The sequence below is a fragment of the Abramis brama genome, assembly GCF_963993115.1.
Source record: "Abramis brama genome assembly, chromosome: 2".
In the NCBI taxonomy this organism is placed as follows: Eukaryota; Metazoa; Chordata; class Actinopteri; order Cypriniformes; family Leuciscidae; genus Abramis; species Abramis brama.
The window spans coordinates 6,799,807-6,817,393 of record NC_139964.1 but is presented as its reverse complement, the minus strand read 5'-3'; the positions used below and the strand labels follow the sequence as shown (position 1 = coordinate 6,817,393).

The 17,587-nt window shown below is 42.7% G+C and overlaps 1 protein-coding gene across 1 annotated transcript in view; it reads right to left on the bottom strand.

Annotated features, from left to right (window-relative positions):
• The window catches only part of LOC311077564 (uncharacterized protein), a 90,507-nt gene extending 73,125 nt beyond the window's left edge, over window positions 1-17,382 (bottom strand). The window contains exons 1-3 of the mRNA XM_084106090.1: window positions 17,252-17,382; window positions 11,814-11,896; window positions 11,369-11,529 (exon numbers count right to left, since the gene is read on the bottom strand). The gene's annotated coding sequence lies outside the window, so the exon portion shown is untranslated. The remainder of the gene's footprint in view (window positions 1-11,368; window positions 11,530-11,813; window positions 11,897-17,251) is intronic.
• Window positions 17,383-17,587: the final 205 nt, after the last annotated feature.

The following is a 17,587-nucleotide window of genomic DNA, read 5'->3' as shown; positions in this document are numbered from 1 at the left end:
AATTGTTCCATTTTCGAATAGGTTTTATATATATGTACATATATGTTTTCACTTTCTATGTGGATATATTTAATATATGTTTATTTCATATGTGTACATATATTACATTTCCGTATGTATGACTCATGAAGAACTAAACCATTTATTAATGATTACTGCATCAGTAACTAATAAAGATTGTAAATGATTAATAGATTAAGTAATATATGAATTGTTATTAATTAAATGTGTCATAATGTATTAATTCCTTAATAACATATTTTATTAACTAATAGTGTAAATTAATGCGTTAATTACCACAATTGGTTGAAGTCATGTACTTCAACTTCAAATGTTGAGGCACATGAGGATTAACTAATTGTTAAGTAATATGCCATTTTGGTTTTGATATCCACACTAAGCCATGAATTTCAATTTCCAACCATCCACAACCAAGATTTCACTGAGTCCGATGAACCTTGTTGTTCATGGCACAAGACTATGTCAGGTTAAGCTTGAGGTCGTGAAACACTGAAAACATGCGGTCAAGCACTGCTATTTCATAACACTGTGTCTAGACTCAACAAAGACAATAGAACCTATTGTAATCAGTGATACTACACTGGATGCGGTGCGACGCTACACGACAAAACCCCAACAATAAACTGATGCCACACTCTATTTCTGACGTGCTCTTGTGCTAGTTCTGTTAAGAAGGACAAATGGACTTTCAATGGCTTGTCATGTCCAGTGTAGACAGCTGGTCTCATCGAGTGTAAACACATCAGTGTAACAGCGTCAGGAGTTCAGATTCTGGTGTGCTGGTAGCCTATTTGTGTGCAGCCCAACTCACCCATCCTACAAACACATTCTCGGACATTACATTCCCTGCATGTGCAAACTGTCAAAACCCATAAATGGCATATTACTTAACAATTAGTTAATAGTCATCTCAACAAGTAAAGTCATAACATAATGGTACATTTGCAAATCATTAGTTAATGATTAATTAAAGCAGACAACTGGAAGTTGAAATACACTGCTTTGACCAATTGTGGTAATTAACGCATTAATTTACACTTTTAGTCAATAAAATGTGTTTTTAAGAAATTAATACATTGTGACACAATTAATAACAATTCATATATTACTTAACATATTAACCATATTATTGAATCTTTATTAGTTGCTGATGAAGTCATCATTAATTAATGGTTTAGTTCTTCATGAGTCATACATTAACACATGATTATCCAACGCATTCTCATCCTTGGACGTCACATACTGACCCTTGTGACATTTCGTCTACATCGAACGCACATGGCACCTTTTAGCGTCAATATGACACGCACAGGATATGGGTAGGTTTAGGTCTGGGGTAGGTTTAGGGTTAGACCGCTAGGAGGCGCCTTCTGGCTCATATCTATCTGCGTCTCATATTGACGATAAAGGGTGCCGTGTGCGTTTGATGCAGACGAAATGTCAACAGCGTCAGTATTATGACGCCTTGGGATGAGAACGGGCTGGATTATCTTTGCATTAGTTAAGGATGAATTAAAGTGCACCCGTATTGTAAAGTGTTACCGAATAAATTATGCAGCTTAAAGGTCCCGTTGCATGCGATTCCATGTTTCAAAGTTTAGTTAGTGTGTAATGTTGTTGTTAGAGTATAAATAATATCTGTAAAATTATAACGCTCAAAGTTCAATGCCAAGCGAGATATTTTATTTAACAGAAGTTGACTACAAAAAACGGCTCGATTGGACTACACCCCTCTACTTCCTTCATTAGTGACATCACCAGAACCGTGTTTAGACTAACCTCCGCCCACAGGAACACAGGCGTATTGATGGCGAAATGTCAACAGACGGTTGATGTTTATCTATAATCGGATACCGCAAAAGTTTAATTCGAAGTTGTTAGTTTGCTCTGTCCATTTCACCACGGACTGTTTTTCTAACCTGGGATAATATCAAGCAGGCTTCTCTCAGCGTTTCATACTGACGAAGGGGGCAATTTCAACTATATTCCAGCAAGCGGTAAGTAGTGATTTAATATGGAAGTAGCGATCAACTTAACATCGTTTCTCTTAGTAGGATGAAAATAATCTTACTTAAAGGTGCATTAAGCAAGTCTCTGAGTTTTTGCAGAACTATGCCCCCTCTGGCGGCAAGCAAAACTGAAACCAGAGGTGTGCACGCTCACGGACAAAAGTTTTCTTTTTTTATCTTACGTGGAGTTTGCGTTGGTGTTTGAAATAAACTATAAGCAGGTCTCTTACAATCCATCTTCTACGGAGAATGCCGGCGAATACACAAACCTGCCAGGCATAGCTATGTGAGCGTGCCGTGAACGCACATGACATCACGCCCAGTCTAAAATTCCGGCCCGAATCCCTCTTATTTATTTTACTTTACAGGATTATAGAGACAATCTCAGTGATCAGAGAAGGGCTCATTCAGCCCATCAGGCAATTGTTTAAGCATGTATGGGTTAGAAAACGGGTATTTTTAACATGAAAAGTTGCTTAATGCACCTTTAAACTGTGATTAATATACAGAAAGCGATCAACGAACAATCCCTTTCCAATCGTCCAAGCTGTTAATCACACAGCGAGAGTTTATCTGGACACTTGCCAAAACTCGTTATGAAATAAATGACGCTGTTACACTGCACAACAAAGCTCTTACTCTATTTATATGCCTCATGTTTGCATTGTTGAAATCATTAGTGAGTGCAGAAACTGCGTTGCAATGATAAGATCTTTTTTCACGCGATCAACAGGCTGTCATCTGCTCAACACTCACTGCAATTTTTTATGTGATTGAAATAGATCTAAATACTTAAAAAACTTCTCACGATTCGTTAATCCCGATAGTTGTAATAGTAAAAACGTATAATAGCTGTAATAGTAAAAGTTTTCCAGATAGTTCCACATGTAATGCCAGATATTTCATATGCAAGCATTTCAGCCAATCACAGCAGTGGGCGTTTACACTGAAGTCTCACAGCAGACACGCCCCTTCAAACAGAGTGTTCAAACCAGGGAATGAAATCAGGCTAGGAAATATGCCTTTTATTTCTAAATTATAACAATTTTTGATCTAAAAAACATACTAACATTATAAGGGCACCCCTGGAAACATGATAAAATAATAAAAATAATCCATGGAATGGGACCTTTAATTATTTTTGATTGTCACCATTGTTGAGGTTTGTATGAGTGCTAATGTCTACGGTGATGCATTGCTGCCACATAAAAATATAATAAATAAACAACTTGTTATATGTTCTGTTAGATGTGTTATATATATAAAATATATTTTTAAAAAATGATTAATTTTGCCTGGGGCCCCCATTCAGTGTAGGTTCGCCTCTGATTGGGGGCTGCTACTATTTGCTTAAGCACTGCAGGTTAGTGTGTTTTGGTTTTGGATTGCATAAAATAATAAAAGAAACAAACGAATACATGGAGAAAGAAGTGTTAGACAGCAGAAGAGGGGATTGGGATGATTTTTAATGAAACTTGGGAGGCGGATGGCCGTTACTCTTTCATGTATCTTAGCATGTGGTGTGTGCATGTGTGCGTGCCTGTGTATGCATGCATTTGTATATGTGTGTGCGTAAAAAAGTGTCCTAAATGAAAACTGTGCAACCCAATGTCTTTAAAAGACTTGCATATATGTATTATAGTTAATTTGTGACCCTCGACCACAAAACCAGTCACATGGGTCAATTTTTTTAAATTGAGATTTATACACCACATGAAAGCTGAATAAATACGCTTTCCACTGATGTATGGTGTGTTAGGATAGGACAATGTTTGGTCGAGATACAACTATCTGAAAAATCTGGAATCTGAGGGTGCAAAAACTCAAAACATTGAGAAAATCGCCTTTAAAGTTGTCCATTTATGTTTGCGATTGTGCTGCATTCACTCACAAAAATAAATGTTTTATATATTTACAGTAGGATATATACAAAATATCTTCATGGAACATGATCTTTACTTAATAGCCTAATGATTTTTGGCATAAAAGAAAAATTTATAATTTTGACCCATACAACATATTGTTGGCTATTGCCACAAATATACCCGTGCGACTTATGCCTGGTTTTGTGATCCAGGGTCACATTTTACAACTTTAAAGTGTTAGTTTCTTTTGTTCGAGATTTTTCAGTTTTTTCTAAATAAAAAACAGGAAATGTATTCTCTTTTTTTGTCTATTTAAATTCTATTTACAAACTCACACACAGTAATGGTCAATAACTGTAATTCGTTGAAAGCATTTTTTTTTCACCTTGCACAAGAAGATAGCACACTGTTTTAGAATTTTACAGTCAAAGAACAAAATATGTGAAAAACACCTATTTTAGCTTCAGGTTCTAAAAGTCATCAATGTTTGTTTTAGTTGGGTTCTTGACCCTTGAATTTTCAATATTACACTGTAAAAAAATTGTAATTTTAATGGTAATTTTTTTTTTTTTTAAAAGCAATGGAAAAACATGCTAATTGCTTAACAGTATGTACCCTTGCTATAAACAGTGAAAAACTGCTCTCCCGGGACATTTCACGGGACAGTAAAATACTGTTAAATGTATGGATTTCGGAAGTACACTGTAAAAAAAAACCTTAGCGTTGCATTTACCGTACCTTACCGTAAAAAATACGGTAGCAATTTTTATGTTTTACATCATTGAACTCAAATTTACGGTAAAGAACTGGCAGCTTTGGTTGCCAGTACTTTACCATAAGAAATACAGTGGAAATATTTATGTTTTACGGCATTGAACTAAAGTTTACGGTAAAAAACTGAAAGCTGGTTGCAAGCGATTTACTGTAAAAAATATGGTAGTGATATTTTAGGTTTTACAGCAGTGATCTAAATATTACGGTAAAAAAAACTGGCAGCTGTGGTTGGGTTAGGGTTACTGTTCTTTACCGTAAAATATATGGTAGAAAAATCTAGTTCCCTTTCGTTGTCACTCCGAGTTACGTCGGATGACGACGAATGGGGTTTCGCTTAGAAATCCTATCACCTTCGAGTATATAAAACGAGCCAATGGCAAAGAAATGCCATGGATCTGCGGAATTTGCATAGCGTAACTCCGCCCCACCCTGGGGGTATATAAGGAAGTGCGCTGGCAACATGCAGATATGTTTTCGCTTCGGAGCCAAGTTGATGTACTTCACTCCACAGCCAATCCTGAGATTCATCTCTTCATTTCTCTTCGAGACGAGCCTCTCTCCAAGTGTTGGTGTGACAGCGAGTTCCAGCGAGTGCACATTCCCTGCTTATCTGTGCAGTGATTTGCCAGTGTTTGTGTGCTCTCTCCCTGGTCGCTTCAACATTTGTGGAGAAATCTCCTTTCTATAAGAGCTTGCACGTGGCACGTCTTTTTAAAGATGCCTCGCCCGTGCACTTCTGGTTGCGGTCTTCTCATTTCTGACTCTGATGGGCACAATCTCTGTCTTGTGTGTCTGGGCTTAGAGCACGCTAAGGCAGCATTTGTGGATGAGTCATGTTCCCATTGCGGGAACATGCCCATCGCACGGTTGCGGTCGAGACTCAATGACCTTCATGGTAGAGTCCCCTCATCCGCACCCCGATCTACTGGCTCCGCGAGAGCTAGTACTTCGGCTGGCGGCCAGGGTGACCTGAGGATTACGGTGTGGGACAAAGCGTGACTATTCCACGCTCCACACCGTCCTCTAGCGCCGTGCAACCCGCGAGTGTTTCAAATGAGCCCGCTGTACAGTCCTCTTACTTGCCGCGGGTCTCATTTGGCGCTCCAGAGGAAGATTCGATGTCGATCGCTGCATCACAGGGTGGGCAAGAGTCCTTGGGAAGTGAGGATTCGGCTGTGCTGCCACCTTCGGGTGTGCCAGCATTGCCCGAGTCTGATCCCGAGATGACTGCCATGCTTTCCCGGGCAGCCACGGCCATTGGGCTTGAGTGGTCCCCGCCACCTGGTCCAGTGCGCTCGCGGCTGGATGATTGGTTTTTGGGTGCCGCCACTGACCCTCGTCAGCGCGCGTCCCCAATGCCTTTCTTCCCGGATGTGCATGAGGAGGTCACGAGGTCCTGGAAGGCACCATTGTCTTCTCGTGATCGCTAGGCGACCTCCTCCGCCCTGCCTCCTCTCGATCAGGCGGCCGCCAAAGGGTACACTGGGGTTCCCCAGGTTGAACGCTCTGTTGCGATGCAACTGTGTCCTCAGAGTACTTCTTCCCGCAGCGACCCAAAGCACCCCACCAAAGCCTGTAGGTTCTCTTCCACCCTTGTGGCGAAGGCCTATAGATCTGCGTGGCTGGCGGCCTCCTCACTGCATGCCATGGCGACACTCCAGGTCTACCAGGCCCAGATGTTGCGTGACATGCACGAGGGGAGGACTGACCCAGGGCTCTTTGATGAGCTGCGTGCCGCCACCGACCTTGCTCTCCGAGCGACGAAGGTGACCGCACGCTCCCTGGGTTGGGTGATGTCCACTTGCGTGGTCCAGGAGAGACATCTGTAGCTCAACCTGGCTGATATGCGTGAGGCTGAGTGGACCCGGTTCCTCGACACTCCCATATCCCAGGCTGGCCTCTTCGGCGGGGCAGTTGAGGACTTTGCCCAGCAGTTCTCGACCGCCCAGAAGCAGACTGAGGCTCTCAAACACGTCCTGCCCCGACGGCCAGCTGCTGCCTCCACCCAGCCGTCGGCACAGGTGCCTCAGTCTGCTCGCCGCCGAGGGCACCCTTCTACGGCTCCCGCCCCTCCCGCACGGCCCCAGCAGCAGCTTCCATCCGGGTCGTGTCGTGGAGGACGTCGTAGAAAGGCGCCACAGCCCTCTCCCGCCCCGTGCCCCGCTAAACGCCAGGCCAAGCGGCACTCCTGAGACGGGCTGCTCAGAGATGCCGTTGAGTTCTTCCCAGGAGACGGTAGCAGGGCCGCTCTTTCCCCCGGTGGAGGGCCGGGGGAGAATCCTTGGTTTTCCCCACCCCGCTGCTCGTCCCACGACGAGCAGCACCCTAATGTGGTTAAAGAAAGAACTCACTCTCCCATCTCTGAGCACACAGAGTGTCCGGATGACAGTGCGCGCCGCTCACAAGCCTCGCCACTCTCGTCCCCCTCTGTCGCCAGTTCCCTGCCAGAGCACGCCCCAGTGGGACGCTGGTCCTCCCCTGGCCTTCTCTGGCAGGACGCGGCTAATGACCGTGCCCCCGCACCGGGCCGCTATGCCACCCACGCCTGGGCCGGTCATTCCGCCTCGCTGCACCACCGAGGGTACGTCTGTGGTCCGTATGACCCCGCTGGTACAGTTCCTGGAAGCCTGGTTAGAGCTTCCCAGGCTGTCCCGCTGGGTCGCGAGGACCATCAGGCTCGGCTACGCGATTCAGTTCGCCCGGTCTCCTCCCCGCTTCAGGGGAGTCCGCTTCACTATGGTCGGTGGCAATGCCCCGGTTATGAGAGCGGAGGTCGCTACCTTACTGGCGAAGGGTGCGATCGAGACTGTCCCTCCAGCCGAAATGAGGTCCGGCTTTTACAGCCCTTACTTCATTGTACCGAAGAAATCCGGTGGGTTACGGCCAATCCTCGACTTGCGCGTCTTGAACCGCTCCCTTCACAGGATGCCGTTCAAGATGCTCACGGCCAAGCGCATTTTCGAGTGCATACGGCCGCAGGATTGGTTTGCAGCGATCGACCTGAAGGATGCCTACTTTCATGTCTCCATTCTTCCTCGACACAGACCGTTTCTACGGTTTGCTTTCGAGGGGCAGGCATACCAGTACGCGGTTCTCCCTTTCGGGCTAGCCCTGTCTCCTCGCGTCTTTACGAAGGTCGTCGAGGCAGCCCTTGTTCCCCTACGAGAACACGGGGTTCGCATCCTGAACTATCTCGACGACTGGCTGATCCTAGCTCACTCTCGAGACCAGGTTTGCGAACACAGGGACCTTGTGCTCCGGCACCTAGCTCGTCTGGGCCTTCGGGTCAACTGGGAGAAGAGCAAACTCTGCCCCATGCAGAGGATCTCTTTTCTCGGTATGGAGATCGACTCGGTCGCCATGTGCGCGCAGCTTATGAGCGAGCGCGCGCAGTCACTACTGACTTGCCTTCGTCAGTTCGAGGGCAAGAGTGTGGTTCCACTGAAACTATTTCAGAGGCTCCTGGGGCATATGGCATCCGCAGCTGCAGTCATGCCGCTCGGGTTGCTTCATATGAGACCACTTCAGCTTTGGCTTCGCGATCGAGTCCCGAGGTGGGCATGGCATCACGGCACGCTCCGAGTCCCAGTGACTCCGACCTGCCATCAGACCTTCACCCCGTGGACGAACCTCAGTTTTCTTCAGGCCGGAGTGCCCTTGGAACGAGTTTCCAGGCATGTTGTTGTATCAACAGATGCCTCCACCACGGGCTGGGGCGCCATGTGCAATGGACATGCTGCCGCGGGCTCCTGGACAGGACCCCAGCGCCTTTGGCACGTCAATTGCCTCGAGTTGTTGGCTTTACGTCTTGCCCTGCACCGCTTTCGTGGGTTGCTCAGGGGTCAACACGTACTAGTCCGATCGGACAATACCGCGACTGTAGCTTACATCAACCGCCAAGGTGGTCTGCGCTCCCGCCGTATGTCACAACTCGCCCGCCACCTCCTCATATGGAGTCAGAAGCATCTGAGGTCGCTTCGAGCCATTTATATTCCGGGAGACCTGAACCAGGCGGCCGACGAGCTGTCTCGGCTTCGGCCTCTCGCTGGAGATTGGCGACTCCATCCCCAGACGGTTCAGCTGATTTGGGATCAGTTCGGGGATGCACGGGTAGACCTGTTTGCCTCCCACGACTCGTCCCACTGCAACCTGTATTATTCCCTGACCGAGGGCACGCTCGGCACGGATGCACTGGTGCACAGTTGGCCGCGGGGCCTCCGCAAGTATGCGTTTCCCCCAGTGAGCCTTCTTGCGCAGACTTTGCGCAAGATCAGGGAGGACGAGGAGCAGGTCATTTTGGTTGCCCCGTACTGGCCCAACCGCACCTGGTTCTCAGAACTAGTACTCCTCGCGACAGCACCTCCCTGGCCAATTCCTCTGAGGAAGGACCTGCTTTCTCAGGGACGGGGCACCTTATGGCACCCTCGTTCCGATCTTTGGAACCTCCACGTGTGGCTCCTGGATGGGACGAGTCAGGTTTGAGTACCCTACCACCAGCGGTGGTGGCTACCATCACTTCCGCTAGAGAATCGTCCATGAGACATGCCTATGCGTTGAAGTGGAACCTCTTCGTCAACTGGTGTTCTTCTAAAAATCTAGAACCCACGAAATGCCCCATCAGTGTCGTGCTTTCCTTCCTGCAAGAAGGGTTGGAGCGAAGGCTGTCTCCCTCCACCCTGAAAGTGTATGTTTCCGCCATTGCCACACATCACGACGCAGTTGATGGTAAGTCCTTGGGGAAGCACGACCTGATCGTCAGGTTCCTGAGGGGAGCCAGGAGACTGAATCCTCCTCGTCCTCCCCTCGTTCCCTCTTGGGACCTCTCAGTGGTTTTAACTGCCCTGCAGAGTGCTCCCTTTGAGCCTCTGCAATCAGTGGAGCTTAAGTTCCTGTCAATGAAGACAGTGCTCCTGGTTGCATTGGCCTCCATCAAGAGGGTAGGGGACCTGCAGGCATTTTCGGTTGACGAAGCGTGCCTGGAATTCGGACCGGCTAACTCTCACGTGATCCTGAGACCCCGGCCTGGATATATGCCCAAGGTTCCCACCACACCCTTTCGAGACACGGTGGTGAACCTGCAAGCGCTGCCTTTGGAGGAGGCAGACCCAGCCTTGGCACTGCTCTGTCCAGTACGCGCACTCCGTGCTGCTTACGTTGACAGAACGCAGTGTTTCAGGACCTCAGACCAGCTCTTTGTCTGTCATGGTGGGAAGCTGAAGGGAAAGGCTCTCTCCAAGCAAAGGTTGTCTCACTGGATAGTGGACGCCATTGCTTTGGCTTACCAGCAGCAAGGTCGACCATGCCCCCTTGGTGTGACGGCCCACTCCACTCGGAGTGTGGCATTCTCTTGGGCTCTAGCGCATGGCGCCTCGCTAACAGACATCTGCAGAGCTGCAGGCTGGGTGACACCTAACACATTCGCGAGATTCTACAATCTCAGAGTGGAGCCAGTTTCTTCTCATGTACTCGCTTCAACTAGCCGGTAAGAGATTCTGCTCAGGTGTCTTCGCTTGCTCGCCATTCCTCTCCACGGACGGGATACGTGCGATATTCTCCTCAGGTGAGCCTAATAAGCCCTGAGTCTCCTCCAGCACTGACGACGTCAACGCCAGAGTTATGCCACCGGCAGCTTTCGCGCTTGGCTAGGTGCCTCCATGTGCATGGTTCCCCCTCTGGGCAACCCCCACATGCGTATTCCACTGTAAGCCTCTTTGAGCATGTGTCTTTCCCTTGGCAAGCCACCTTGCCACCCCTGGGGTTGAAATATTCCACCTGCGGCTGGACACCCCAGTGATTCTCCATATGCAGCCCTTTGGGGTCATATGTGTATCCCAAGTCCCCCCCTTCGGGCTGGGCATAATTGCATATTTCCACTGGATATGCTTCCCAGTGTACCTTGGTATTCCTGTGTTAAGTAGGACTCCTTCGTCCATGCTAGTCTCACGACAGGGAGCTCAGACTTACGCAGGGCACTGGAAGACAGTCGAGAGGTGGCGTGATTACACTGGGAACCCCATTCGTCGTCATCCGACGTAACTCGGAGTGACAACGAAAGGGAACGTCTCGGTTACGTATGTAACCCTCGTTCCCTGAGTAGGGAACGGAGACGTTACGTCTCCCTGCCACTTCCGCTGTACCGCTGGAACGCCTGAGTTCAGTCTCGGCTCCTCAGCGAAGACATATCTGCATGTTGCCAGCGCACTTCCTTATATACCCCCAGGGTGGGGCGGAGTTACGCTATATAAATTCTGCAGACCCATGGCATTTCTTTGCCATTGGCTCGTTTTATATACTCGAAGGTGATAGGATTTCTAAGCGAAACCCCATTCGTCGTCATCCGACGTAACGTCTCCGTTCCCTACTCAGGGAACGAGGGTTACATACATAACCGAGACGTTTTTACGGCATTGAACCAAAGTTTACGGTAAAAACTGTCAGCTGGTTGTAAGTGCTTTACCATAAAAATACAGTTTATGAAAACAAAAACAAAACTGCCAGCTGTGGTTGTCTGCAATTTATGTATTATATCTATGTATGTTTAATGCCTATATTGCAGTATATTAAAAAATCTAAGCACTAGTTTCCCATATATGGAAAGTACTATGTAATATATCCTTTTATATTTTGCAGTATATTCCCATATATTTTTTTGTTCCGTAAGGGAAGGTCCAGGCTTGAAATAGATGGAGAAAAGATTACCCAATGGAGTGTTCGAAGCGAGTGTGAGTGGCTCCCGGATACACCAGATATTTTGTTCCCAGTTGTTTGATGTGACGGAGTCTCTGAAACTGAGGAGTGTCGATGATCTTCACCAGCAGCGGGTGCATCTCAATCTGACCATGAATGGGGTCGTTGAAAATCTAGAGAATAGAAAATGCTAATTGTCACACAACAAATGTGATCATTATTTGCATTGGTTAGGGCATATTGTACGTGTTAAAAGTGAAAGATAGTCCTGTTAGGCTATCAAATATGTGCATGACTGATTCAGCCTAAGATATCAATATTACTCTAAGCAGGCAGCCCATCAATCAAGCATCATGTATTCATATATCTGTAGTGACATTATTTCTGTTTAATATAGGCTAAATTTATAGGCCTATGCAGGAAACATTCTCCTCTCCTTTTTTGACGCATCACTTACCTTCATGATGTCCTTTGAAAAGTCCAGAGAGTAAATCTGTATGACGTTTTGCAAATTCTCTGCAATTTGTGTCTTTCTTTTCTCTGTAGAGAGACATTTAGTCTGTTAGAAATACTTTCTTAGAAATATTTAGTTTCAGCTCAAAAAGAGAACAAACTTTATGCAATTGTAATCATTGGGATATCACAAAATGTGCATGAATGTGGATCATCCACTATTCCATCTATTCCATCAAAAACTCCATCTATTTTGAATCGCATATGTGATACAGAACTGAAACTTTGCATTTAAAAAATGTAAAATTCGTTTAGTGAGGAAAGCTATTTTGAAGAATGTATACAGTTTTGGGGAACCACTGATCTCCATGGTAGGAAAAAAAAGACATATGGAAGTCAATGTTGCCCCAAAACTGTTTAGTTAGAAACATTATTTAAAATATCTTTCTTTGTGTTGAGCAGAACAAAGAAATGCATACAAGTTTGGAACAAATTGAGGGTGGATAAATGATGACAGAATTTTCATTTTTGTGTGAACTATTATGGAGCTTATAATATGACAAAATTATTTGAATTTGAATTGTGTAAATTTGAATTATTTGCAAGTGTAATCTAACAAAATTGAATTTTAGGTGGTAGTTTAAATAGTTCTGAATTTGATTTTTTTTTTTAAAACAAATATTGAACATTTGAAATTTAACAAATTGAAATGTTTTTATGGCTGAATTTTATAGACATGTATTTTCAAACAGCTAGTTTTTTTTTTGTTCTGAATTTGTATACTGCCAATATTCAGTTATAATATAAAAAATACAGATTCAAGTTTTCAAGATGAAGAAATTCGGAGCTTCAAATTCAGTTTTCTAAAATTCAATCTCAAAAATTCAAGTTAAAAAATTCAGATCTTACAGAAAGTAGGTCACTGGTCATCCACAGGGAAGAGTAAAGGATCTCAGAGTCGAACAGAGCATGTCGGCTGCACTGCAGTAGTTTTCTGCCACAAACGCGGTGGTGGTTCAAGAGAATCTGTGTATCTTTCGTTCAGTCGTTTTTTAATTTAATATTAAGAGTAGAAAAATGAGAAAACAGCTTGAGTATTAGATTTATAATATTCTAGTAATAATAATCCGCTGCAGCAGTTGCACGGAGCTTACAAAACGCGTGTATTGCAACTATATAGGCTACATTTAATTTTCTCATCAAACAACTAGACTAACGAATGGCTCGGTACAACAGAAGAGCCTAGAAAGGGCTTCTTCTCTGTGTAGACCAGCAGTTGGTCTGAATTTTGCTATAACCTATAGCCTATTTTCTGGACTGTATAGGCTAAGTCACGTTTTATCATGAAACACGCTGTGATTTATTCCAAAGTGACTCGGGCATATATAATGCATTTAACGTTAAATAATCTAAATGTTGACTTTCAAAAGTAGGCGCGGCAAGAAGGCTATTCTCTGTATTTTGGTTCATTTTTGGTGAGCGCCAGAAAGATCTAAAGAGATGCGCTAAAGCAGTGCATCATGTTGTTTTATTTATTTTTCAATGACATGATATTTTGTAGTCATTTTGAATGTACACAAATAAAAATATACATTTTCCTGTTTCGGATGATGTCATATTATCTGTATGACTATAAATAACAGAGTATTAAGTTATTTCCCAGCAGTGGAACAAATCCAAGTGATGGCGCTCGCGCATCGCGCTCTCACACAACATAGTAGGCTATCAGTTCTGCCGTTGCTTCATATCGCAGACTGTTCATTATCAAAATGAAGCACAGTCAACCAAACATATAAAAAGTTATTCTGCCTAATTTAATTGGTTGGTTGTAAAGGGCAAGCTGTGCCGCACACAGTCCTACTTGTTATTCCAAACATTTCCCTTGCTGTGAAGACGCTGATTTAGCCTATGCGTGTATTTTGGGACTCGACTGAAGTATGACGCCTGTATTATAATTTACATCTCAAAAGGATGCGCTTTGTGCATTCTCTGACATTATATTTATTTATTTAATTAATATTGAGTATCAACTGATGTTAGACAAAATGGTGTGTTAATTTCTCTGTCTACTAAACTTCCAAAAAAAAAACAAAAAACTTCCAAAGCAAAGCCATTGTGCGTTCTCTCCGCAGCTTTTCCACACAGATTTTGAGAACTGGCCAGCAAAAAAAAAATAGGCCAAAGAAGTAGACTAACGACTAGTGTCCGGGAAATGCGAGGTACGTTCATATTTATAAATAAACATAACTGATTTTGTCTACACCTAAATACATTTCCTACGGAGCCCCTAAAGGGTTGAAAAAATTTTTAGGATGGGAGATTTTTTTTTTTAATCTTTTGCGTTCCCTCGCAAAACTTTTGCGTTCCCCCGAGAAACTTTGCGTTCCCACGCAAAACTTTTGCGTTCCCACGCAAAACTTTTGCGTTCCCACGCAAAACTTTTCCGTTCCCACGCAAAACCTGTTTTGAGCTTGGACAGACACTTCCTGTTTAATGTCCCGCTGGCAGTGTTTCAGAGCTATTCGAACTTCCCTATTCTTGAGCTAAACGTTGTTTAAACACAAACGACACCTATTTACAATCACAGTAACCTAGACAACGAGCTATAACCAGATTCTAATCAAAACAAGCTTTATAATATAGGCTAAATTGATCTGTATGAGCAGGCGGCTGAGAGACTAGTTCAAAGGGACCGTCTGCAAAGTGCAATATAACCCAAAAAACGACTACAGCATCAACTCATAGTCAAAAATACAAAAATAGTCATTAACTTCAATGTTACAAACTGTAGTGCCACCCAATTCAGTTTACACATCAATGGTTACCCACTGGTCATAGGCCTACTACACTGCTTTTGCACATTTTATATTATGAAAAATATTCACTGTAACACACCAAATTTAGTCCACACATGACACATCACTGCTCTAATGTTGGTTATAGGCCTACAACAATTAGCTTGGGAAGTAATTGCACATAAAAAATAAGTAGGCCTATTCTTTACACAAATTATATTGGTACTGTAGGCTACGCAGCTTTGATGGCATTACATACTGTATGTAGCCTACACTTCACACACAGTATGAAGTTATTTAATATTTTTTTCTAAAAAGGGTGAAGTTATTGCTTTTATTTCATAATAAATAATCATAAAAATTATGCATTTTTAATCAAACTAAGTATAACCAGCAGGAGCTAAGTATAACCAGCAGGAGAGCAGTGATGTGTGAAAGATTAAAAAAAAAAAATCTCCCAACCTAAAAAAATGTCCACCACCACGTCCCTTTAAGGGCTCCGTAATTTCCTAATAATAACAGTGATTAAGCCCAAATGTGGGTGGGGGTAATGAACACAATATGTTTGTTTGTTTTTGTTTTTTTTGCCCAAATGGTCTCCACTCTATGCATTTTGTAAAAATACAGCAACATTTTTTAACTGACCGTATTTGCCAGAAAATAAGTCACATGCACCTGAGTGCAAGTCACACCGGATCATGTTGAGAGAGAAACGGGTCATAAAAAAAATAAAAAAAACATTTTAATATTAGCCTATTCAGCAATAGTGTAAAAGACCTGTAAATAAAATACAACATTTACATGATAAACACTATTAACATGAAGGCTATGTGTTGCCTAATTTACTTTCCCTTACTGTATGACAAATGAATGCAGAAAACAACAAGAATGAAAAATAAGTAGCCATGTATAATAAAATAATATAGGCTACATAGACTATAAAAATAGCCTATATTGTGCCTTTTATTACAAACAACATTTTGCCTATTTTAAACGCCAAGCCTAAACAAATTTATTTAAATCGAAACGGTCGCGCATCTCTCATTCAGTCAAAAGTTTTCATATTTGCAATGTAACATGTGGATGCTAACTATTAATATAAAGAAGGCTTCATACTTCAGTCGAGTCCCAAAATACACGTATAGGCTAAATCAGCGTATTCACAGCAAGGGAAATGTTTGGAATAACAAGTAGGACAGTGTGCGGCACAGCTTGCCCTTTATATTGTACAACAGACCAATTAAATTAGGCAGAATAACTTTTTATATGTTTGGTTGACTGTGTTTCATTTTGATAGATTGTGTGAGAGCGCGATGCGCGAGCGCCATCACTTGGATTTGTTCCACTGGGAAATAAATTAATACTCTGGTATTTATAGTCATACAGATAATATGACATCATCCGAAACAGAAAAATGTATAATTTTATTTGTGTACATTCAAAATATCATGTCATTGAAAAATAAATAAAACAACATGATGCACTGCTTTAGCGCATCTCGGTCATCTTTAGATCTTTCTGGCGCTCACCAAAAATGAACCAAAATACAGAGAATAGCCTTCTTGGCGCACCTACTTTTGAAAGTCAATATTTAGATTATTTAACGTTAAATGCATTATATATGCCCGAGTCACTTTGGAATAAAACACAGCGTGTTTCATGATAAAACGTGACTTAGCCTATACAGTCCAGAAAATAGGCTATAGGTTATAGCAAATTCAGACCAACTGCTGGTCTACACAGAGAAGAAGCCCTTTCTAGGCTCTTCTGTTGTACCGAGCCATTCGTTAGTCTAGTTGTTTGATGAGAAAATTAAATGTAGCCTATAGTTGCAATACACGCGTTTTGTAAGCTCCGTGCAACTGCTGCAGCGGATTATTATTACTAGAATATTATAAATCTAATACTCAAGCTGTTTTCTCATTTTTCTACTCTTAATATTAAATAAAAAAATGACTGAACAAAAGATACACGGATTCTCTTGAACCACCACCGCGTTTGCGGCAGAAAACTACTGCAGTGCAGCCAAAATTATCCTTTACTCTTCCCTGTGGATGACCTGTGACCTACTTTCTGTAAGATCTGAATTTTTGAACTTGAATTTTTGAGATTGAATTTTAGAAAACTGAATTTGAAGTTCGGAATTTCTTCATCTTGAAAACTTGAATCTGTATTTTTTTAAACTGAATATTTGCAGTATACGAATTCACAACAAAAAAACTAGCTGTTTGAAAATACATGTCTATAAAATTCAGCCATAAAAACATTTCAATTTGTTACATTTCAAATGTTCAATATTCGTTTAAAAAAAATCAAATTCAGAACTATTTAAACTACCACCTAAAATTAAATTTTGTTAGATTACACTTGCAAATAATTCAAATTTACACAATTCAAATTCAAATCATTTTGCCATATTATAAGCTCCATAAACTATCCCTTTAACTAAAGGAAAATGGCACAAAAAACATTACTAGCCCCTGTTTTTGGTCTTTAAATTGGGTTATACAGATTGTGAATTTAAAACTTACTATACATATTTAGAATTTAATAGGCAACCCTTTATTATCACATTCTAATGTTTTGCTAAAATATAATTTGTAATAAATAAATAAAAAGTGTAAATTTCATCAAGTGAAAACATTACCTTCATGTTGCTTGTAAACCCTTTTTATGTCACAAAGAATGTCCTCAACATCTGTTGTATTTTCAGACATTTTGACGTTCTCTCAATGATCTGTTGATTTCTTTGTCGAAGAAAAAGAGGATGATGATAATGAGCATCTGTAGAACTGCGTAGAGATTTTATAGATTCACAGACTCAACCCACTACATTACAACATGCTATCAGGAAGCTTCTTGTCAGTAAAATGTGAGGGTGTGTCATAAAGATTTGATTATGAGTTTAGATATTTGAGTAAAGGTGAAGAACCGTCTTTGACACACTGGCCAATGTAATTAAGCATGGAGCTCACCTTTGTTT